This window comes from Bufo gargarizans, chromosome 2, assembly GCF_014858855.1.
Source record: "Bufo gargarizans isolate SCDJY-AF-19 chromosome 2, ASM1485885v1, whole genome shotgun sequence".
Lineage (NCBI taxonomy): Eukaryota > Metazoa > Chordata > Amphibia > Anura > Bufonidae > Bufo > Bufo gargarizans.
The window spans coordinates 564956949-564982063 of NC_058081.1; the positions used below are offsets into that span (position 1 = coordinate 564956949).

Sequence of the window (25115 nt, forward strand, 5' to 3'; positions counted from 1 at the left end):
AAATGAAAAAAAAAGGAAAAAGTGCAAAATAATAGAGTATTCATTGCCCCCCCCCCCCCCCAACAGACTTTTTATGACCTCTTGGGGGACATATTATGTGGCAAAAATATATTTTAAAAGATAAGTAATAAACCAATAATAAAAATAATATTAATATTATCAAAAACATATTAATAAAATACAAATAAAAGTTAAAAAGAAAAAGAAAAGGTGCAAATAAAAAAAAAAGGGTCAGTGTCTCCCAAAGGTCTTTTTATACAGAGGTAAATAGGTAAATTATCCCAGGGCGCAAGAATCCAGTCCAGATGGTGATAGTGAAAAGATACATTTATTGCAGAAGTACAACGCGTTTCGGGGAGTAGTTCCCCTTCATCAGGTATATAACACAGCATATGTTATGCAGTGTTATGTACCTGATGAAGGGGAACTACTCCCCGAAACGCATTGTACTTCTGCAATAAAAGTATCTTTTCACTATCACCATCTGGACTGGATCCTTGCGCCCTGGGATATTTTATCTATTTACCTCTGTATCCTACCACTTCTTGGAGACCTCAGGTATCTCTGACAAGAAGACATCCCTCCGCGGCTGCAGATCCACCAGCGAATCGTGACTCCAGTACATGTCTTGACAAGCTTTCACTAAAGTTGTGCCTACAGGTAGCACATCCATCTAAGGTGAGCCCTGTACTGGAACCATTTATTTTATCTGTCTACCAATGGTATTACCCTATGGTGCACCCTGCTTTAGCTTCAACAGCAAAAAGTAAATCCTGTGAATCCAAAGGTCTTTTTATGGCCTCTTGGGGGACATATCATGTAGCAGAAATACATTACAAATTAAGTTAAAAAAAGATTTAAAAAAAAGAATAAAAAATTCTTAAAAGATAAAACACCCACACCAACCAAAACTGTCACCATTACTGCCCCATTCATGTTAAACTATACATATTATATAACAAAACAGCCTACACAAAATAGGGAACTAATTATAGTTTGAAAAAAAAATACTTTTTAAAAATGTTTTACACAGTTTCCTCCAAATAAAACTACAAAAAAATTAATTATAAAGTCCTATGTGTCACGTAAAAAATAGTTGCAAAAATTATTTTGGTAGTTCAACAAATAAGATACACAGTTACAGCTGTTTGAATCACTGTTGCTAAATCACAAAAAAAGTGTCTGGTCATTAAAGGGTTAACCAATGAGCTCCTTCCCCACTAGTAAGTCAAAGCGCTTACTGGTTATTGCAGGGCCCCTATAACGGCGGGAGGCGGTAATAACCAGTGAGCGCCAGTCTCTGCAGTGAAGGAAAGCGCTTACTGGTTATTGCAGGGCCCCTATAACGGCGGGAGGCGGTAATAACCAGTGAGCGTCAGTCTCTGCAGTGAAGGAAAGTGCTTACTGGTTATTGCAGGGGCCCTATAACAGCAGGAGGTGGTAATAACCAGTGAGCGACAGTCTCTGCAGTGAAGGAAAGTGCTTACAGGTTATTACAGGGCCCCTATAACGGCAGGAGGTGGTAATAACCAGTGAGCAACAGTCTCTGCAGTGAAGGAAAGTGCTTACTGGTTATTACAGGGCCCCTATAACGGCAGGAGGTGGTAATAACCAGTGAGCGCCAGTCTCTGCAGTGAAGGAAAGTGCTTACTGGTTATTGCAGGGCCCCTATAACGGCAGGAGGCGGTAATAACCAGTGAGCAACAGTCTCTGCAGTGAAGGAAAGTGCTTACTGGTTATTGCAGGGCCCCTATAACGGCAGGAGGCGGTAATAACCAGTGAGCGCCGGTCTCTGCAGTGAAGGAAAGTGCTTACTGGTTATTGCAGGGGCCCTATAACGGCAGGAGGTGGTAATAACCAGTGAGCAACGGTCTCTGCAGTGAAGGAAAGTGCTTACAGGTTATTACAGGGCCCCTATAACGGCAGGAGGCGGTAATAGCCAGTGAGCGCCAGTCTCTGAAGTGAAGGAAAGTGCTTACTGGTTATTGCAGGGCCCCTATGATGGCGGGAGGCGGTAATAACCAGTGAGCGCCAGTCTCTGCAGTGAAGGAAAGTGCTTACTGGTTATTGCAGGGCCCCTATAACGGCAGGAGGCGGTAATAACCAGTGAGCGCCGGTCTCTGCAGTGAAGGAAAGTGCTTACTGGTTATTGCAGGGGCCCTATAACGGCAGGAGGTGGTAATAACCAGTGAGCGCCGGTCTCTGCAGTGAAGGAAAGTGCTTACTAGTTATTGCAGGGCCCCTATAACGGCAAGAGGTGGTAATAACCAGTGAGCGACGGTCTCTGCAGTGAAGGAAAGTGCTTACAGGTTATTACAGGGCCCCTATAACGGCAGAAGGCGGTAATAGCCAGTGAGCGCCAGTCTCTGAAGTGAAGGAAAGTGCTTACTGGTTATTGCAGGGCCCCTATAACGGCAGGAGGCGGTAATAACCAGTGAGCGCCGGTCTCTGCAGTGAAGGAAAGTGCTTACTGGTTATTGCAGGGGCCCTATAACAGCAGGAGGTGGTAATAACCAGTGAGCGCCGGTCTCTGCAGTGAAGGAAAGTGCTTACTAGTTATTGCAGGGCCCCTATAACGGCAAGAGGTGGTAATAACCAGTGAGCGACGGTCTCTGCAGTGAAGGAAAGTGCTTACAGGTTATTGCAGGGCCCCTATAACGGCAGGAGGCGGTAATAGCCAGTGAGCGCCAGTCTCTGAAGTGAAGGAAAGTGCTTACTGGTTATTGCAGGGCCCCTATAATGGCGGGAGGCGGTAATAACCAGTGAGCAACAGTCTCTGCAGTGAAGGAAAGTGCTAATTGGTTATTGCAGGGCCCCTATAACGGCGGGAGGCGGTAATAACCAGTGAGCGCCAGTCTCTGCAGTGAAGGAAAGCACTTACTGGTTATTGCAGGGCCCCTATAACGGCGGGAGGCGGTAATAACCAGTGAGCGCCGGTCTCTGCAGTGAAGGAAAGTGCTTACTGGTTATTGCAGGGCCCCCTATAACGGCAGGAGGCGGTAATAACCAGTGAGCGTCAGTCTCTGCAGTGAAGGAAAGTGCTTACTGGTTATTGCAGGGCCCCTATAACGGCGGGAGGCGGTAATAACCAGTGAGCGACAGTCTCTGCAGTGAAGGAAAGTGCTTACTGGTTATTGCAGGGCCCCTATAACAGCAGGAGGCGGTAATAACCAGTGAGCCGATCGACATGTTTTTTATTTGCGGCCCCTTGAAGGGGCAGGAAAGGGGGCGTGGTTACCGTGACTTGAAGCAAATAGGCCGCTGCCTCTGCGACTTCAAGCCTGACTAGGGAAGCGCGCCGGCAGGGGATTAAAGAACGTTTTTACAGCTTTCACTTCATCTGCTGCAGGAAGAAAAGGATCGTTACAAACACGCTGCTGGCTACTCTCAGGTACTGCTGCAGGCTTGGGATGTTTGTTGGAGGTGACAGGTTCCCTTTAAGAGCAATAAGACACAGTTGTGACTCATAGCATCAAAATTATTGTGGGCTGTGTGTGTAATAGACACCAGTTAGAAAATCAACTGATTATTGAGGCATATCACCTTGAATAACCACGTGGTGAGCGCGATGACGTCAGCGCAGGTCCTTTTGCGGGTCCTTCAAGAAGAACAAAGAGGATCCCGGCTGCGCGATCAAGTGGATGAGGTGAGTTATGTTTTTATTATTTTTTAACCCTCAGTTGACATTATACTTAGCATTCTGTATTAAAGAATGCTATTATTTTCCATTATAACCATGTCCCAGGTCATACATTCCTCATCTCCTTAGCAACCATCTGTGAAAATCGCCTCGCATCCACACTTGCTGCGATTTTCACACAATGCACAAGTGATGCATGAAAAACATCGCTAATGTACTCAGGATTCAGTGCGGGTGCAATGCGTTCACCTCACACATTGCACCTGCGCGGAATACTTGGCCGTGTGAAAGGGGCCTAAGTGTTCATGCTAGGAGCTGTAGTTTCACAGCGGCTGGAGTACAGAAGGTTGCGGATCCCTGCCCTAGAGTATGTCCACAAAATCAGAAAGGGGCTAGCAACCCCAGGGTAATCATATTAAAACTTAACTTTTAATTTCCTTGTGTATGTGAGGTGCCATACGCTACAAGGACATTAAAAGTTACATTTTATGATCATCCTGGGGTTGCTGGCCCCTTTTTGATTTTTGAATTTCCTTTGGGATGACTCTACTGACACAGTGTGACCTTTATATTGGTCTAGTAATATCTGTTTTAGGTCCACATGGGTCATAAATGGCAGCGGAAAATCCCCCATTTTCCTATGCACTACAAATGGTGAAATCCGCAGTTAAATTCCACAATATCAGTTGACACCATGCGGATTAAAAATCTGGACTTCAAGTCAATTTCTATGCAGCACGTAGATGAGATTTCCTAAGATATCCAGTTTACGGGTACCGTAAATGTGGCAGATGGAGTCCACATGAAAGCTCATTTGTGTTCACCGTGTGGAACATGGGTGAGTTTTTGATAGTCCATCTGAAAGACACCTTAGGTACGGTATGTGCCCATCTGCACTGAAGCTTTCCCTCAGGGGCCAGTATTCTTGCCATCACACAATGAAGATCACTATAGACCAGCGAGAGTAAACCTTTTGCCCAAACTGCAACCCAAAACTCACATATTCATCGCAAAGTGCCAACACGGCAATTTGACCTGAATACTACAGTCCAACATAGTATGTCTTCCATGTACTTTCTATCATTTAGCTATAATAGACTGCAGCGGCGGATTGGCCTGAGAGGAAATTTCCTGGTGGGGCGATGCACAGGGGGCTACATGAGCCCTTATCATGGCTGGCCAGTGGAAGTTTTGGGGGGGATTTACAGTGGATATAAAAAGTCTACACACCCCTGTTAAAAAAATGAGACAAAGATAAATCATTTCAGAACTTTTTCCACCTTTAATGTGACCTATAAACTATACAACTCAATTGAAAAACAAACTGAAATCTCTTAGGTAGAGGGAAGAAAAAAATATATGAAAAGGAAATAATATGGTTGCATAAGTGTGCACACCCTTAACCACTTCAGCCCCGCTAGCTGAAACCCCCTTCATGACCAGAGCACTTTTTACACTTCGGCACTACACTCCTTTCACCGTTTATCGCTCGGTCATGCAACTTACCACCCAAATGAATTTTACCTCCTTTTCTTCTCACTAATGGAGCTTTCATTTGGTGGTATTTTATTGCTGCTGACATTTTTACTTTTTTTGTTATTAATCAAAATGTAACGATTTTTTTGCCAAAAAATGACATTTTTCACTTTCAGCTGTAAAATTTTGAAAAAAAAACGACATCCATATATAAATTTTTCGCCAAATTTATTGTTCTACATGTCTTTGATAAAAAAAAAATGTTTGGGCAAAAAAAAAATGGTTTGGGTAAAAGTTATAGCATTTACAAACTATGGTACAAAAATGTGAATTTCCGCTTTTTGAAACAGCTCTGACTTTCTGAGCACCTGTCATGATTCCTGAGGTTCTACAATGCCCAAACAGTAGAAAACCCCCACAAATGACCCCATTTCAGAAAGTAGACACCCTAAGGTATTCGCTGATGGGCATAGTGAGTTCATAGAACTTTTTATTTTTTGTCACAAGTTAGCGGAAAATGATGATGATTTTATTTTTTTTATTTTTTCTTACAAAGTCTCATATTCCACTAACTTGCGACAAAAAATAAAAAATTCTAGGAACTCACCATGCCCCTCACAGAATACCTTGGGGTGTCTTCTTTCCAAAATGGGGTCACTTGTGGCGTAGTTATACTGCCCTGGCAATTTAGGGGCCGAAATGTGTGAGAAGAGCTTTGCAATCAAAATGTGTAAAAAATGACCGGTGAAATCCAAAAGGTGCACTTTGGAATATGTGCCCCTTTGCCCACCTTGGCAGCAAAAAAGTGTGACACATCTGGTATCGCCGTACTCAGGAGAAGTTGGGGAATGTGTTTTGGGGTGTCATTTTACATATACCCATGCTGGGTGAGAGAAATATCTTGGCAAAAGACAACTTTTCCCATTTTTTTTATACAAAGTTGGCATTTGACCAATGAGGGGCATGGCGATTTTTTTTTTTTTTTTGCATAAGTTAGCGGATATTGATTTTTTTTTGTTTTTTTCTCACAAAGTCTCACTTTCCGCTAACTTAGGACAAAAATTTCAATCTTTCATGGACTCAATATGCCCCTCACGGAATACCTTGGGGTGTCTTCTTTCCGAAATGGGGTCACATGTGGGGTATTTATACTGCCCTGGCTTTTTAGGGGCCCTAAAGCGTGAGAAGAAGTCTGGAATATAAATGTCTAAAAATGTTTACGTATTTGGATTCCGTGAGGGGTATGGCGAGTCCATGTGAGATTTTATTTTTTGACACAAGTTAGTAGAATATGAGACTTTGTAAGAAAAAAACAAAACAAACAAAAAATTTCCGCTAACTTGTGCCAAAAAAAATGTCTGAATGGAGCCTTACCAGGGGGGGGGGGGGGGGGGGTGATCAATGACAGGGGGGTGATCAATGACAGGGGGGTGATCACCCATATAGACTCCCTGATCACCCCCCTGTCATTGATTACCCCCCTGTAAGGCTCCATTCAGACGTCCGTATAATTTTTACGGATCCATGGATCGGATCCACAAAACACATGCAGACGTCTGAATGGAGCCTTACAGGGGGGTTATCAATGACAGGGGGTGATCAGGGTGATCACCCCCCTGTCACTGATCACCCCCCCTGTAAGGATCCATTCAGACATCCGCATGATTTTTTACGGATCCATGGATACATGGATCGGATCCACAAAACACATGCGGACGTCTGAATGGAGCCTTACAGGGGGGTTATCAATGACAGGGGGTGATCAGGGTGATCACCCCCCTGTCACTGATCACCCCCCCTGTAAGGATCCATTCAGACATCCGCATGATTTTTTACGGATCCATGGATACATGGATCGGATCCACAAAACACATGCGGACGTCTGAATGGAGCCTTACAGGGGGGTTATCAATGACAGGGGGTGATCAGGGTGATCACCCCCCTGTCACTGATCACCCCCCCTGTAAGGATCCATTCAGACATCCGCATGATTTTTTACGGATCCATGGATACATGGATCGGATCCACAAAACACATGCGGACGTCTGAATGGAGCCTTACAGGGGGTTATCAATGACAGGGGGTGATCACCCCCCTGTCACTGATCACCCCCCCTGTAAGGATCCATTCAGACATCCGCATGATTTTTTACGGATCCATGGATCGGATCCACAAAACACATGCGGACGTCTGAATGGAGCCTTACAGGGGGGTTATCAATGACAGGGGGTGATCAGGGTGATCACCCCCCTGTCACTGATCACCCCCCCTGTAAGGATCCATTCAGACATCCGCATGATTTTTTACGGATCCATGGATACATGGATCGGATCCACAAAACACATGCGGACGTCTGAATGGAGCCTTACAGGGGGGTTATCAATGACAGGGGGTGATCAGGGTGATCACCCCCCTGTCACTGATCACCCCCCCTGTAAGGATCCATTCAGACATCCGCATGATTTTTTACGGATCCATGGATACATGGATCGGATCCACAAAACACATGCGGACGTCTGAATGGAGCCTTACAGGGGGGTTATCAATGACAGGGGGTGATCAGGGTGATCACCCCCCTGTCACTGATCACCCCCCCTGTAAGGATCCATTCAGACATCCGCATGATTTTTTACGGATCCATGGATACATGGATCGGATCCACAAAACACATGCGGACGTCTGAATGGAGCCTTACAGGGGGGTTATCAATTACAGGGGGTGATCAGGGTGATCACCCCCCTGTCACTGATCACCCCCCCTGTAAGGATCCATTCAGACATCCGCATGATTTTTTACGGATCCATGGATACATGGATCGGATCCGTAAAAATCATGCGGACGTCTGAATGGAGCCTTACAGGGGGGTGATCAATGACAGGGGGTGATCAGGGAGTGTATATGGGTGATCACCCGCCTGTCATTGATCACCCCCCTGTAAGGCTCCATTCAGACGTCCGTATGCTTTTTGCGGATCCGATCCATGTATCCGTGGATCCGTAAAAATCATACGGACGTCTGAACGGAGCCTGACAGGGGGGTGATCAATGACAGGGCGGTGATCAATGACAGGGGGGTGATCAGGGAGTTTATATGGGGTGATCATGGGTGATCAGGGGTTTATAAGGGGTTAATAAGTGACGGGGGGGGGGGGTGTAGTGTAGTGTTTGGTGCGACTGTACTGACCTACCTGAGTCCTCTGGTGGTCGATCCTAACAAAAGGGACCACCAGAGGACCAGGTAGGAGGTATATTAGACGCTGTTATGAAAACAGCGTCTAATATACCTGTTAGGGGTTAAAAAATTCGGATCTCCAGCCTGCCAGCGAGCGATCGCCGCTGGTAGGCTGGAAATCCACTCGCTTACCTTCCGTTCCTGTGAGCGCGCGCGCCTGTGTGCGCGCGTTCACAGGAAATCCCGGCCCTCGCGAGATGACGCGTATATGCGTGACTCTGCGCAGGGCCGCCACCTCCGGACCGCACATCTGCGTTAGGCGGTCCGGAGGTGGTTAAACTAATACTTTGTTGAAGCACCTTTTGATTTTATTACAGCACTCAGTCTTTTTGGGTATAAGTCTATCAGCATGGCACATTTTGACTTGGCAAGATTTGCCCACTCTTCTTTGCAAAAACACTCCAAATCTGTCAGATTGCGAGGGCATCTCCTGTGCACAGCCCTCTTCAGATCACCCCACAGATTTTCAATCGGATTAAGGTCTGGGCTCTGGCTGGGCCATTCCAAAACTTTTATCTTCTTCTGGTGAAGCCATTCCTTTGTTGATTTGGATGTATGCTTTGGGTCGTTGTCATGCTGAAAGATGAAGTTCCTCTTCATGTTCAGCTTTCTAGCAGAAGCCTGAAGGTTTTGTGCCAATATTGACTGGTATTTGGAACTGTTCATAATTCCCTCTAGCTTAACTAAGGCCCCAGTTCTAGATGAAGAAATACAGCCCCTTGGCATGATGCTGCCACCACCATGCTTCACTGTGGGTATGGTGTTTTCTTGTGATGTGCAGTATTGTTTTTGCGCCAAACATATCTTTTGGAATTATGCCCAAAAAAGTTCAACCTTGGTTTCATCAGACCATAACACCTTTTCCCACATGCTTTTGGGAGACTTCAAATGTAGCCAGGCTTGGATGTTTTTCTTCGTAGGAAAAGGCTTTCTTCTTGCCACTCTACCTCATAGCCCAGACATATGAAGAATATGGGAGATTGTTGTCACATGTACCACAAAGCCAGTATTTGCCAGATATTCCTGCAGCTCCTTTAATGTTGCGGTAGGCCTCTTGGTAGCCTCCCAGACCAGTTTTCTTCTCGTCTTTTCATCAATTATGGAGGGACGTCAAGTTCTTGGTAATGGCACTGTTGTGCCATATTTTCTCCACTTGATGATGACTGTCTTCACTGTTTCCATGGTATATCTAATGCCTTGGAAATTCTTTTGCACCCTTCTCCTGACTGATACCTTTTAACAATGAGATTCCTCTGATGCTTTGGAAGCTCTTTGTGGACCATGGGTTTTGTTGTGGGATGAGACTAAGAAAATTTCAGGAAAGACCAACTAGAGCAGCTGAACTTTATTTGGGGTTAATCAGAGGCACTTTAAATGATGGCAGGTGTATGCCGACTCCTATTTAACAGGATTTTGAATGTGATTGCTTAATTCTGAACACAGCTGCATCCCCAGTTATGCAACCACTTATGCAACCACATTATTATATTTTTTTTTTTTTGTTTTCTTCCCTCCACCTAAAAGATTTCAGTTTGTTTTTCAATTGAGTGCTACAGTTTATAGGTCACATTAAAGGTGGAAAAAATGTTTTACATCACAGAAACCTGACATTTTAACAGGGGTGTGTAGACCTTTTATATCCACTGTATTTCGTGCTGCTGCTGGCAGTATTTTGTGATGGACTGTGGTATTTGGCTCTGTTGGCGCGGTATAATGGTCCACAATATGGTATTGCTGGCCCTGCCTTCCATCAATTTGGAACCGACTACAAAACGGGGCCACTTTTAGTATTTTTTCAGGGCCACTTTAAACTCCCAGTCCGCCTCTGATGGCCTGCCTACATTCAATGTGCTGCCTGTGCTGTTTATAGTGCGCAGTGCGCTGATGAATGGCAGGGGAAGTCTAAGGTATATTAGTACACCATAGACTTTTTCCAGGGTGCGGGTGCCCCCAGAGAGGGCTCTGAGTGCCACCTCTTGCACCCATGCTATAAGTTCACCACCACTGGTATAGACCCTATTACAAGTCAACTGGGCCTGGGTCAGGTGCAGTTCTGGTAGATAAATATGGTTTCCTAAACAAGGGGTTAAAAGTTTTTTGTGACTTTTTTATACTGATGACCTGACCTATCCTCTGGATAGGTCATCAGTATCTGATCCACAGGGGTCCGACACCCGGGAGCCCCGCCGATCTGCTGTTTGAGGTGAGCGCTGCTGCCTCCTCACTGCTTGCCAAGCACAGCGCTGTCCATTGTATAGTGGCTGTGCTTGGTATTGCAGCACAGACCATTCATTAGAATGGGATTGAGCTGTGCCGAGGTCATGTGACTGATTAACGTGAAATCACTGGCCTCTAGGGTAAGCTGCTGGAAGGCTGTGAGCACCATGGCTTTTACAAACAGCTGCTCGACGGGGGTCCTGGATGTCAGACCTCCACTGATCAGTATAAAAAAAAAAAAAAAACTTTACTATACCCATACTACAAGTCAATGTGATCTTATGGATGGATGTCATTTGGATCCATTATGGTTACCGTCATAGTGCAGATGTCATAAAAAGGAAGACAAAGGGATTGTTCGACATCAATGAAAAATGCGTGGATGGCTGGAAATAGCTTGAAAAAAAAACGGAATTAGACTTACCGGTAATTCAGTTTCCATGAAATCACCATGACGGCCACAAGGAGATTGACCCATGACCTCTGTGGGGGCAGGAAACAGAGAAGAGGTTAAATTGCCCCCTCCCACCACCGCACCTCAGTGTTCCAAAGATATCAAGTGCCAGAAGTGTCCTAGTATTTCCCAGTATTACACCATACCAGAAAAATACCGGTGAAAAACAAAATTTCAACAAAATTTCAACAAAAGAAGGGGAGGGAATGTATGGGCCGTCATGGTGATTTCATGGAAACTGAATTACCGGTAAGTCTAATTCCGGTTTTCCCATATTATCACCATGACGGCCACAAGGAGAGTTATAAAATTATTTTTTATGGGTGGGGGCAACCGCCTGGAGAACCTTCTGACCAAAGGAGAGGCCAGAGGTTCCAGACAAGTCCAAACAGTAATGTTTCACAAATGTGTGAATACTAGACCAGGAGGCGGCCCTGCATATATCATCCAGGGAGGCCCCTGCTCTTTCAGCGAAGGTAGTAGATACAGCTCTGGTAGAGTGGGCTCTAATATTGGAAGGAGGATCCAGATTCTGGTTCTTATAACATAAGGTAATAGTGTCCTTAATCCATCTTGCAATGGAGGATTTTGAGGCCCTGGATCCCTTATTCCTTCCAGCAAATTGGACAAGCAGACTGTCAGACTTCCTAAAGTCCCTAGTGGCTTCCAAGTATCTAATAACTGCACGCCTAACGTCAAGGAAATGAAATTGCTCTTCTTCCTGATCCTTGGGATTGTTGAAGAAGGATGGAAGTAGGATCTCCTGGCCTCTGTTGCGGTCTGAGGCCACCTTTGGCAGGAAACCTGGGTCTAGTTTAAGCACAATCTTATCCTCAGTGATGGTAAGGTATGGTTCCCTAATGAAGAGAGCCTGAATCTCTCCCAGTCTCTTGGCAGAGGTAATTGCTATAAGAAAGGCAGTCTTGAATGAAAGCAACTTGATTGAACAATCCTCCAACGGCTCAAATGGGGAACACATAAGATTGTTGAGAACTAAATTTAAGTCCCAGGTTGGGCTGCGGGACCTAAGTGTGGGTCTCAGTCTACGTGCAGCTCTAATGAATCGTTTGATCCATCTATGGTCTGCCAGGTCGGAATCAAAGAAGGCGCTTAATGCCGAAACTTGAACCTTTAAAGTGGATGGAGAAAGGCCCATGTCCAGGCCCCTTTGTAGAAATTCCAGAATTTTCTGGATACTGGGCCCCACGGAATTTGGATTTTCCTCGCCCGACCATGAGCAGAATCTCTTCCAGATCTTCAGGTATATCGCGGAAGTGACCTTTTTCCTAGAACATCTCAGGGTGGCTATAACCTGGTCTGACAGGCCCTGAGACCTTAAGAGGGAGACCTCAGGATCCAAGCCGTGAGCTTCAGGAACTCCGGATGAGGATGTAGCAAAGGACCCTGGTATAGGATGTCCCCCCTGAGTGGGAGTCTCACTGGTTCGTCTATTGCTAGCTTTAATAGAGGGGCGAACCAACTCCTCTTGGGCCAGAACGGAGCGATCAATATTACCGTGGTTCTCCCCTCCTGAATCTTCTGAATGACCCTCGGGATGAGCGGCAATGGAGGGAATGCGTACCCTAGATCCCAGCACCATTTTAGGGAGAAGGCGTCTACTCTCCAGGGATGGTCCCCAGCATTTAGGGAGCAGAATGTTTGCACCTTCGTATTTCTCCTTGATGCAAACAGGTCTATTGTAGGAAGCCCCCATCTTCGGGTTAGCATATTGAAGACCTCTGGGTTCAGTGCCCACTCTGTATGATCTATTACCTGTCTGCTCAAAAAGTCCGCTTCTAGATTCAGGGATCCCTTCAGGTGCATTGCTGAGATGGACTTTAGTTCCTTTTCTGCAAAGGAGAAGATCTCCTCTGAGATACTCTGGAGTCTCCTTGATCGAGTACCCCCCTGGTGTTTTAGGTAGGAGACCACAGTCACGTTGTCCGATAGGACCTTCACATGCTGATTTCGTATCAATTGCTTGGCGGCGAGAAGGGCTTCTCTTACTGCATACAGCTCCCTGAAATTTGAAGACTGAGCAGATATCAGACGCTTCCACGTTCCTTGGAAATAGGCTCTGTCGATTTTTGCTCCCCAACCGGATTGGCTGGCATCCGTGAAGACGGTAATCGACGGTGATCTGATCCATGGGACTCCCTGGGACAGATTCCTCTCCTTCGTCCACCATGAGAGGGACTTCTTTACTAATCCTGGGATTGGGAGCTTGGAGTCCAGAGAACCCTTCTTCTTGTTCCAGTGGGACAATAGCCAGGTCTGAATCACACGGCAGTGAGCCTGTGACCACTCGACCGAGGGTATACAGGAGGTTAGGAGGCCGATTAGGCTCATTGCTTCCCTCACTGAGCATTTTTTCCCCCGTTGGAAGTGCCTCACCTTGTTTATCAGGGACTGGATTTTGCTCTGTGGAAGAAAGGTTGACTGAGTTACGGAGTCTAGAGTAACTCCCAGAAATCTCACCTTCTGGGATGGAACCAACATTGACTTGGGTTCGTTCACTATCCAACCTAGTTGAGATAGGCGGGACAGAAATACTTCCAGGTCCGACAGCAGGAGATCTTTTGAGTCCGCTATGACTAGGAAATCGTCCAGATATGGCACTATATTTAATCCCTCCTGTCTGAGAGGGGCTATCATCTCTACCACAAGTTTGGTGAAGAGCCTTGGAGCGGCTGAAATCCCGAAGGGCAGTGCTATAAACTGGAAATGACGAATCCGATTGGAAGGGTCTAGGACAGCAAATCTTAGAAACCTCTGGTGATCTGGGTGAATGGGGACGTGCAGATAGGCATCTTTCAGGTCGATCGAGCACATAAATGCCCCTAGCTTTATCAACGGCACTAAGGATCTGAGAGACTCCATCTTGAACTTTCTGTAAAGAAAAAACTTGTTCAGTTGTTTTAAGTTTATGATGGTCCGGAAGTCTCCTTCCTTTTTCCTTACTAAGAATAGGGTTGAATAGTACCCCTGACCCCTCTGAGATGCGGGGACCGGGATTACAGCACCCTTCTTCACCAAGTCCTGGACTCCTTGAAAGATGTTTAGGTTGGAGAGTCTGGTAGGCAACCTCGTGATGACGAATCTTGCAGGGGGGAGAGAGGTGAACTCGATCCTGTAACCTTGCTGAATGATGTCCAGGGCCCAGGGATTTCTTGATGTTAATGACCATGGACCCAGGAAATCCTTCAGTCTCCCCCCTACAACGGCGTCATTGTTTGTCCTCAGATTTGGACTGGGGCTTGAGAAGGAAGCCCCTTCCTCTACCCCCTTTGGGATAAGACCAGCGGCCTGACTTGCCTTTCCCTCTAACAGACTTATTCTGTCCGCCGTAGGACCGAAAGGACTGGTTCTTCCTAAAGGACCTTTCCTCTGGGAATCCCTTTTTCTTGTCGGCCGCCTTCTCAAGTATCTCGTCTAGGACCGGCCCGAATACATATTCTCCTGAAAAGGGGATGGATATCAGTTTTAGCTTAGAGATTCTATCGCCCGACCAGGACTTCATCCACAAAGTCAGACGAGCCGCATTGGACAACCCTGCCTCCCTAGCACAGAATCTGATAGACTCAGCAGATGCATCTGCCAGGAACCCTGTAGCTGATTTGAGTAGCGGTATGGACTGCAGGATCTCTTCCCTGGAGGTCTTCCTGCTTAGGTGGTTCTCAAGTTCCCGTAACCACAGGTACATAGACCTGGCTACCGATGTTGCCGCAATGTTGGTCTTGATGTTAAACATGGAGGCCTCCCAAGCTTTCCTTAAAAGGGCATCTGCCTTTCGCTCCATGGTGTCCTTCAATTGGGCAGCATCCTCAAACGGCAGGGCAGTTTTTTTGTTAACCTTTGCCACCTGCACGTCAACTTTAGGGGTCCCGTCAAACAGCTTAGACTGAGAGGGGTCGAATAATAATCGATTTTTAAACTCTTTGGAAATCCCCAATCGTTTCTCAGGTTCTGACCATTCCTCCAGAATCATTTGTCTAATGTGTTTGTTTATGGGGAAGACCCTGGATTTTTTCACCTTGAGTCCCCCAAACATTTCGTCCTGAATAGAAACGGACCTAGGGGTCTCTTCAATCCCCATTGTTGCTCTGACTGCCTTTAACAAGTCATTCATCTCCTCCGAGGAAAAATAAAACTTCCTATTATTTTCGTATACCTCCCCCTCAGAGAGAGATGGATCATCCTCCCACTGCGTGGAGGTAGAAGCTTTATCGCCTGCGTCCTCGGATCCGGAAGAAAAAATCCTGGAACGCGGACGCTTGCGAGAAGGCTCGTCCTGGGGATCAGACTGAGCAACTCTAGCGGCCCGAATTTCTTCCTGAACCACCGATCTGATATTTTCCATAAGGGACGACTGTTCCTCCTGGATTACATCAGAAATACATGCTTTACAAAGCTTCTTTCCATAATCGTCAGGCAGTTTCCTTGCACAAGAGATGCAGCGAGGAGGTTTTTTAAGCTTTTTTTGCGCCTCTTTAGCCTGAAACAGATATGGAAATAGCGGTATCAGAAAATAAGGCTTTGGCAAAAAAAAAAAAAAGAATATCGTGCCATAAGACAAGCGGATCCCCAGAGGGATACTTACAGGAGGCAGAGGGGGAGCATCCAGCTCCATAACAGTTTGTACCTCAGGACCTGACATTCTGTAGGGTAAAATGCAGCTGCAGTACTCACAGACCTCAGATCAGCGTCCTTATGGCAGCTCCCGCCTTTTATTCAAACTGCTCTGCTCCTGCGCTTTACTTCCGGGTTGCGGCCGAACCCGGAAGTGACGTCACCGACGTCGGCGTGCGCACACGCCGGCCGCTACCAGCCCGACCCACAGGGGAGGAGGAGGAGGAGAATTGCGGCCCGGGAGCAGGCTCCAGACCAGCCGGAGCGAGTCCTCCCGATACCCCCCAGCCCAGCATGAGCACGCGGCCGCCGGCGGACTGGGGGAGCTCCGATGAGCCTCAGGTAACCAGGAGGCCCCTGGAGACAACGAAAAAGTAATAAAACAAAATCCTATCTTCATCTCCCTGCCGCCGCAGGGAGACTCTTCTCTGACCCTGGCCACAGTGGGGACAGGAACACTGAGGTGCGGTGGTGGGAGGGGGCAATTTAACCTCTTCTCTGTTTCCTGCCCCCACAGAGGTCATGGGTCAATCTCCTTGTGGCCGTCATGGTGATGATATGGGAAAACATGATTCTAGTCCCTTCTATTCATACTTGATGTTTCGTATCAGTTCAGGTAAATGCTGCTGTCAATCAATGGCCTCATCAGTGACATCATATATGACATCACATGTGACAGCTGAGCCTCTGAAGGAGTAATGGTCAGTCATGGCTGCCCTGGATAAGCTTGCCAACTGAACAGTCTCCACAAAGAGGAACTCAAAAGGATTTTCCGAGATTTTCTGATTACCTTTCTTCAGTATAGGTCATCAGTATGTGATTGGTGGGTTCCGACACCTGAGATCACCAATGATCTGCTCTTTGAGAAGGCACCAGAGCTCCCAGTATCACTGCTGCCTTCTCTGCGCCCACTAAGCACAGCGCCATACATTGTCTAGTGGTTGCGCTTGGTATCGCGTTCTGCCCCATTCACTTCTATGGGGCTCAGCTGCGCCTAGGCAATGTGACCGATGAACGTGATGTCACTGAGAGAAGGCCCCGATGCTACTGTGAGCCCTGCTGCCTTCTCAAACAGCTGATCGGCGGGGGTCCCAGGTGGCGTTCCCCCACCGACAGGGCTGTCTTTAACATTGATTGGACCCTGGGCAAGAATATACTTGGGCCCCCTGGATCCCATCTTCCCACACCCTAACATGCAATCACGCCCTTCACCACAACACACACAATAAAATCCACACACCTCGTAGAGTAGTAAACTTTAATAATGATGAGTGGCCACTAGAGGTGTTCCTTGGCTGTAATGTAAATGCTGCCTTTTTTTCTGAAAAGTCAGTGCTTACATTAAAGGGTTTCTACCACTTGGATTTGACATAATTAGGTGTCAGACACTAGCGCTCCGCTAGTGTCTGCTCTGCCAAACTATCCTGCTATAATAGATTTTGGGGCAGCCGTTTACCTAAAAAAAGAACTTTTATTAATATGCTAATGACCCTCTAGGTGCTATGGGGGCGTCATTAGCACCTAGAGGATCGGTCTACCTTCTCAAGATGCCGCCGCTCAGCGCCTCCCTCCAGCCCGCCCATCTGCTTCGGAATGCAGCAAACGGACGACTTCACGCGCATGCGCCGTGCGCGGCTGTATTCGGCGCATGCGCAGTGAATGTCCGACCGCTTCCCTGCTCAGATATCTCCACTGCGCCTGCGCCATTTCTCGTCTCTGCAGTTTGACAAACAAAATCTTAGTTTACTACTTTTCCATCATCGTCCCATCTTCTGGACAAATCATCCTACCACCCCCAATACTGTGCTCCTGTGCTCCCCAATACGATACTGCAGAAACAGATAAACCCCCTGATAATACTAGTACCATGCAGATAGTGCCCTTCAATAATTTTTGGCACACAGTGCCCTAAAATAACTGCGCCCAGCAAATAGTGCCCCTGACACTAATAGTGTAAACATAACGTCCCCCAAAAATAATTGTGGTAAGCTGATACTGTGCAAAGGTGCCCCCACAGTAATAGTGCTCCCAAAAGTCCCACCAATAGGAATAATTCTCTGCTAGAGCACAGATGGTAGTAATAGTGCTCCTACAGTGCCCCCAACATGTTCCCACTGTGCCCCAGAAGTAATAATGCTCCCATAGTGCCAATACTTGTAATCATGTTCCCCATAGACCGCCAGTAGTAATAAAGCCTATTATAATGCCCCCCAGTAGTAATAATTCTCCTTATAATGTGACAGTGCAAAAAATACCCCCTTTTAATGCCCCCAGTTGAACAAATGTCCCCATAGTGCCCCCATAATGTGCCAGTATAAAATACCCCTATATAGTGCCCCTAGTAAATGCCCCATAGTGCTCCTCTCCCCCTTTTTCCTTGTTCTCCCCATAATGTGCCCCAGTATAAAATACCCCTATACAGAGCCCCCCATATAAAATACCCCTTCTTTGTGACCTCAATAGAAGCCCCCATTGCCCCCAATAATGTGCCAGCAAGAAGTGCCCCCATAGTGCCACTCAATAATGTGCCAGTAAGATGTGCCTCCATAGATGCCCCCAAATAATGCGCCAGTAACAATTGCCCCCAATAATGTGCCAGTAACAATTGCCTCCATAGATGCCCCACAATCGTGTGCCAGTAACAAGTGCCCCCAAATTTTGTGCCAGTAACAGGTGCCCCCCAATCATGTGCCACTAACAGGTGCCCCATAGATGCCCCCCAATCATGTGCCGGTAACAGGTGCCCCTATAGATGCCCCCCAATCGTGTGCCAGTAGTAGTACCATATAAAAACAATAAACACTTATACTTACCTACATCAGGCTGGCAGTGATGTGATGCAGGCCTCTTCCAGCCTGTGTCTTGTGCTGTACGGCCTAGTGCCTGCAGCCTATCAGAGGAACGGGGAAGGGACACTTCTCTCCCTCCCCCGCCGCAGCACTTCCATCTGTATCGCTGTCCTGAGGACGGCGATACAGATTACTATGGAGATGAGCGCTTCCACAATGGAAACGCTCATCTCCATGTGCCCTGCCGCCGCCCCCCACGTCACCCAGTGGCCAGCGGGGCTCAAGAGGCAGCTGCCTTGGGCCCCCTGGAGAAACTGGGCCCCGGGCAGCTGCCCCTTTTGACCCGCGTTAAAGACGGCGCTGCCCACCGATCAGATACTAATAGCCTATCTAGAGGATAGGTCATCAGTATAAAACCCCTTTAATTCCCTTGGACCCAAGTCAAAGGCCTCTCGGCCAAACAAGGCCTCAACTCTGCACTTACCAGGGACAAAGAGCACATAATAACCGGCTCCAGGCGGCTTTCCCTTTGGAGGAGATTGCGGCTCTGGTTTATTTCCCAATTATCGTTCCAAGGCCTGTTTTAAAGGGCCAGACAGTGATTTATGGGGTGGTGAACCAACAGGTTAGAGGTCATGGACAGGGCAGGACCCCTGAAGCAGAGCTGCTCTTTGTGAGCTCTATTACAGGGGGGGTCCCAAATAGGGACCCCCTGACATCCACATGTCGAAATTAGCCTCTATAATAAGTCCCTATGAATATCTAAAATGGGAAAGTCCATTTTGGGGAGGGGTCCCGGGCATTTCCCAGGGGAACACTCAGCCCTGACGTGCTGGCTCCGCTTCCCTATGAGGGCAGGCATCTGGGCCGGAGCCGGGGGAGCACCGAGTCCGAGTCCTGCTTTCACTTTCAGTTTAAATTCCGAGAAATCCCTCAGAGTCTAATGACCGTTCTCCTGCTCTGCATCCCTCTGCGCCAGATATCTGCAGAAGGGCGCAAGGGGATTTCCACAGGACCTATAGAGCCGTGGGTGGCGACTTCTATTTAACATTCTGGAGATTAATACGGAAAACAAGTCGTGTTAGAGTCGAGCCATGTACAGCAGAAAGGGCGCAGTGTGAGACATCCGAGGTAAGTACCTGAGGCTGAGCGCTGGCTGCCGCAACCTGTGGGCTACTGTGCAGGCAGCAGGGCGACTGCTGGAGAAGGGTCCTGGTGGGCTACTTACTGCAGCTGTATACTGCTAGTTATCCCATAGATAATAGATGGATATGTGGTTAGATAGACAGATAATAGATATGTGATTGATAGATAATAGATATGAGATAGATATGTGATTGATAGACAGGTAATTAATAGATATGTGATTGATAGACAGGTAATTAATAGATATGTGATTGATAATAGATATGTGATTGATAGACAGATAATAGATATGTGATTGATAGATAGATAGCTATTAGATAGATATGTGATTGATAGATATATAATATATGGATATGTGATTAGATAGATAAATACAGAATATAAATATGAGATAGGTAGATATATAGATATTTGATAGACATCTAGATAAATAATAGACCGGTATGAGATTAGATAGATGATAGATATGAAAATGATAGATGATAGATAGATAGGAGATAGATATGAAATACAGATAAATACAGGCATGGGATTTAACCAGTTCCCTCCAGTTCTCCAGATCCAGTTGTTAAAATTACAACTGGATTGGAGAACCGTGTTCCGGCTGAGTCCCGATCCGGTGCTCTGGCGTCGGCAGCGGGAGATGTTCGCTTCCATTGCTGTGCGCGCCGCTGATAGTTTAGCTCCTTAGTTGGGTGGTATGTGTGTATAGTGTATATATGGTGTATTTATGTAGGTGTGCCATGTATATGGTGTATGTACCTGTAAACAGGTGTCATGACAGCGCATGTCCGCCATTGAGCAGGGAACCGGTTGTTAAAAATTTGAATCCCACCCCTGGATAGATAGATGGATAAATAGATATTAGATAGATGATAGATATGATATAGATAGATCATCAATAGATATGAGATAAATATGATAATAGTTATGAAAATTAAATATACATGGATGATACACATACAGGTGAAACTCGAAAAATTAGAATATCGAGCAAAAGTCCATTTATTTAAATAATGCAAATTAATAGGAATTGCATTAATGCAGCTTAAAATTAGAATATTGTGAAAAGGTTTAATATTCTAGGCTCAAAAGTGTCACACTCTAGTCAGCTAATTAATCCATACCCCCTGAGCAAAGGGGACCTGAGATTGTGACTTTGGGGTTTCATAAGCTGTAAACCATAATCATCCAAATTATACCAAATAAAGGCTTGACATATCTCGCTTTGCATGTAATGAGTCTCTCATGTGTTAGTGTCACCTTTTAAGTTGCATTACTGAAATAAATGAACTTTGCACGATATTCTAATTTTTCAAGTTTCACCTGTAGATAATGGATAGATATATAGATATAATAATAGATAGATATTTATTAGATAGATAGAAAAGATAATAGATACAAAGGAAGAATTTCTGCAGCACTTCAAAAGTAAAATTAATGAAAAATGGTTTATGGTCAATAAACCATTTTTCATTAATTTGTGCAAAAACCCTGCAATGTCTTAGGCCCCTTTCACACGGGCGAGTTTTCAGAGCGGGTGAATCCGGACCCATTCATTTCTATGGGGCTGTGCACATGAGCGGTGATTTTCACGCATCACTTGTGTGTTGCGTGAAAAATCGCAGCATGCTCTATATTGTGCTCTATTCACGCAACGCAGGCCCCATAGAAGTGAATCGGGCTGCGTGAATATCGCATAGCATCCGCAAGCAAGTGCGGATGCGGTGCGATTTTCACGCACGGTTGCTAGGAGAGGATCGGGATGGGGACCCGATCTTTATTATTTTCCCTTATAACATGGTTATAAGGGAAAATGATAGCATTCTGAATACAGAATCCATAGTACTATAGCGCTGGAGGGGTTAAAAAATAAATAAAAAATTATTTAACTCACCTTAATCCACTTGTTCGCGCAGCCTGCATCTCTTCTGTCTTCTTCTGTGAGGAATAGGACCTTTGATGACGTCACTACGTTCATTACATGGTCCATCACATGATCTTTTACCATGGTGATGGATCATGTGACGGACCATGTGATGAGCGTAGTGACGTCAAAGGTCCTATTCCTCACAAAAGTAGACAGAAGAGATGCCGGCTGCGCGAACAAGTGGATTAAGGTAGGTTAAATTATTTAAACATTTTTTTTAACCCCTCCAGCCCTATTGTACTATGGATTATGCATTCAGAATGCCATTATTTCCCCTTATAACCATGTTATAAGGGAAAATAATACAATCTACACAACCTTGAACCCAAACCTGAACTTCAGTGAAGAAGTTCGAGTCTGTGCACCACATTCAGTTTTTTATCACGCGCGTGCAAAACACATTTCACCAGCGCTATAAAAACTGAACAGACTGCAAACTGACTGTAATTGCGTACCTACTCGCGCGGGTTTGCCGAAATGCATCCGGACTTTATCCAGACACGCTCGTGTGAAAGAGGCCTTAGTCCTGTCACAGGACCTTTCTCAAGCTTGAAGGTCCTGTTATAGGACTGAAGGTTTGCATTTTTGTGCACATGGGTCAATATACTGTTTTATTAGATTTACTTTTGTAGTGCTGCAGAAATCCTCTCTTTGTATTGGACTTTCCTGGTCATCTTTCTGCTGGCACCACATCTTTGTTTTTGTTACCGTGCTGCTACTTTTGCTTTGTTTTTGATAGTGGCAGGATGTTGAATCTCCTTAGGCCTCTTTCGCACGAGCGTCACAGATTGGCACTGGATGCGTTCAGTAAAACTCGCACCATTTTGCAAGCAAGTTCAGTCAGTTTTGTCTGCGATTGCGTTCAGTTCAGTTTTTTTCTGCGCAGGTGCAATGCGTTTTGATGTGTTTTTGGCGCGCTTGAAAAAAACCTGAAGGTTTACAAACAACATCTCTTATCAACCATCAGTGAAAAACGCAGTGCATCCGCACTGTGTTTTTCACTGAAGCCCCATTCACGTCTATGGGGCCAGGGCTGTGTGAAAAACGCAGAATATAGAACATGCTCCGATTTTCATGCAACGCAGAACTGTTGCATGAAAAACAAAGCTCATGTACACAGACCCATTGAAATGAATGGCTCAGGATTCAGTGCGGGTGCTATGCGTTCACTTCACGCATTGCACCCGCAGAGAAAACTCGCTCGTGTGAAAGGGGCCTAAAGGTGCAGCAGAACCAAATACCACAGTGCAGCACAATATACTACCCCACCAGAACCAAATACCACAGTGCAGCACAAAATACCGCCCCAGCAGAACCAAATACCACAGTGCAGCACAATATACTACCCCACCAGAACCAAATACTACAGAGCAGCACAATATACTACCCCACCAGAACCAAATACTACAGAGCAGCACAATATACTACCCCACCAGAACCAAATACCACAGTGCACCACAATTTACTACCCGACCAGAACCAAATTCCACAGTGCAGCACAATATACTACCCCACCAGAACCAAATAGCACAGTGCAGCACAATATACTACCCCAGCAGAACCAAATACCACAGTGCAGCACAATATACTACCCCAGCAGAACCAAATACCACAGTGCAGCACAAAATACTGCCCCAGCAGTATCAAATACTACAGGCAGCACAATATACTACCCCATCAGAACCAAATAGCACAGTGCAGCACAATATACTACCCCACCAGAACCAAATAGCACAGTGCAGCACAATATACTACCCCAGCAGAACCAAATACCACAGTGCAGCACAAAATACTGCCCCAGCAGTATCAAATACTACAGGCAGCACAATATACTACCCCATCAGAACCAAATAGCACAGTGCAGCACAATATACTACCCCAGCAGAACCAAATACCACAGTGCAGCACAAAATACTGCCCCAGCAGATTCAAATACTACAGGCAGCACAAAATACTGTCTCAGCAGAAGAGCTTCTGGGACAATATATTGTGAAGTTGAACTGTGGTATTTGGTTCTGCTGGGGCGGTATTTTGTGCTGCACTGTGGTATTTGGTTCTGCTGGGGCGGTATTTTGTGCTGCACTGTGGTATTTGGTTCTGCTGGGGCGGTATTTTGTGCTGCACTGTGGTATTTGGTTCTGCTGGGGTGGTATTTTGTGCTGCACTGTGGTATTTGGTTCTCCTGGGGTGGTATTTTGTGCTGCACTGTGGTATTTGGTTCTGCTGGGGCGGTATTTTGTGCTGCACTGTGGTATTTTGTGCTGCACTGTGGTATTTGGTGCTGCTGGGGTGGTATTTTGTGCTGCACTGTGGTATTTGGTTCTGCTGGGGCGGTATTTTGTGCTGCACTGTGGTATTTGGTTCTGCTGGCGTTCAGGTGTCCGCCTGCTGAGCGGAACGGAGGACAAACGGAGCCATACTGATGCATTCTGAGCGGATCCGCATCCACTCAGAATGCATTAGGGCTGGACGGATCCGTTCGGGGCCGCTTGTGAGAGCCTTCAAACGGAACTCCCAAGCGAAGCCCCAAACGCAAGTGTGAAAGTAGCCTAACTATATAAGATCTGGAGCAGGGGCTGCCTGGCATACAGGAGAATAGAGCTCTACGTGCTGTACCTCCTGTAGGCTTCCACCCTAGACAGGGTACACGCAGGATACTCCCTTTTCTTTGACTTGCCTGTTTACCTTGTTAGCTTCATTTGCAAACTGAGAATTAGTGGTACTGGATGAATACGCCAAAACACATGCATCAGAACTCCAGGCTAAAGAAAAAAATCCCTTGGACACGTCTCACTCCCAAATTCAAAAGACAGATTATATTTTTTGGGTTGACAAACTAGACATTGGACTGACGATTGGCAGCCTCTAAACTGGACTGTGGACTGACTGCAGGGCTTTCACCCGACTGTGTACTCACCAGCGACAGTAATTATACTACACTAGACTGTGGACTGATTGACCTGAGAAACAATGTGCCTACCCAATGTTCTACCTTCCTGCCCCCACTAGAGGGAGCTTGCAGCATACTGTAATGCATAGACCGTCCTGGAAACTCTGGCGCGCACTGGCGCGCGCTGTTTCAGTAGCTCCCATTGCTGTGCATTCTGAGTTAGGGAAACAGCGCAGCCTGCTTCTGTAGTTCCCATGCACTGCAATGTCAGCTACTGAAACATCAGCGCGTGCCACTGTTACCCTGCCGACTGATGATCAAGACTATGTCTCATATCGCCTTAGTAACGGCGAGATAAGACAACCCCTCTAAGACAGAATATCTGATGAATATATTCTGACAATCTACATATTTTATCCAGCAAGGTAGTACCATGTACACATGGACCTCCACGTGGCACCGTGATGTGAGGCAGCTGGCTGTGCACCACCCAAAGTTGGATTTTTGGATTTAGTCCTACTTCAAAGCAAGTAAGTACTTGGATCTAGGACTAATACATTTCATGTGCCAACATATCGAATCTAACAGCACCATGATAGTGCTGACAGGAGAAACCGTGGGGTCATTTATCAAACTGGTGTAAAGTAGAACTGGCTTAGTTGCCCATAGCAACCAATCAGATCCCACTTTTCATTTTGGACAGCTCCTCTATG

The 25115-nt window shown here is 46.2% G+C and overlaps 1 protein-coding gene across 19 annotated transcripts in view; it reads left to right on the forward strand.

Annotated features, from left to right (window-relative positions):
• The first annotated feature begins 19276 nt into the window (after positions 1–19276).
• The window catches only part of FLT3LG (fms related receptor tyrosine kinase 3 ligand), a 254839-nt gene continuing 249000 nt past the window's right edge, over positions 19277–25115 (forward strand). For 15 of the 19 annotated variants that reach the window (XR_006387915.1, XR_006387910.1, XR_006387912.1 and 12 more), the window contains exons 1-2: positions 19277–19567; positions 24824–24932. The gene's annotated coding sequence lies outside the window, so the exon portion shown is untranslated. The remainder of the gene's footprint in view (positions 19568–24823; positions 24933–25115) is intronic. The other 4 variants (XM_044281661.1, XM_044281667.1, XM_044281662.1 and 1 more) reach the window with 1 other exon arrangement.